Raw genomic sequence first — 362 nt, 5'->3', positions numbered from 1 at the left:
GCCATGGGGCAGACCACACTGCTTACGCTGGCAGATAGGCCAACTCTGTAGACAGTTGGATAGAATGGCTAACAGCAATTAGCACTACGATAGGCCTTGTGTATTAGTTTCCTATTGCTGTGTAACAAATCTTAGTGGCTTACAATAATAAACATGTATCATCTCACACAGTTTTGGAGGATCAGAATCTGAGCGCACCTTGGCTGCGCTGTTCTGATTCCAGGTCTCTCACGAGGTTGTCAAGCTGTCAGCCAAGGCTGCAGCCATCTGAAGGTTTAACGGGGGCAGAGGAGCTGCTCCTAAGATCACTCACTCACCCGGCCGTTGGTCGGAGGCCTCAGTTCCCTACCGTGTGGGCCCCT

Source organism: Hipposideros armiger, unplaced genomic scaffold, assembly GCF_001890085.2.
Source record: "Hipposideros armiger isolate ML-2016 unplaced genomic scaffold, ASM189008v1 scaffold_87, whole genome shotgun sequence".
Taxonomy (NCBI): Eukaryota; Metazoa; Chordata; class Mammalia; order Chiroptera; family Hipposideridae; genus Hipposideros; species Hipposideros armiger.
The sequence above is the reverse complement of the archived record's forward strand: the minus strand, read 5'-3'. Positions refer to the sequence as shown.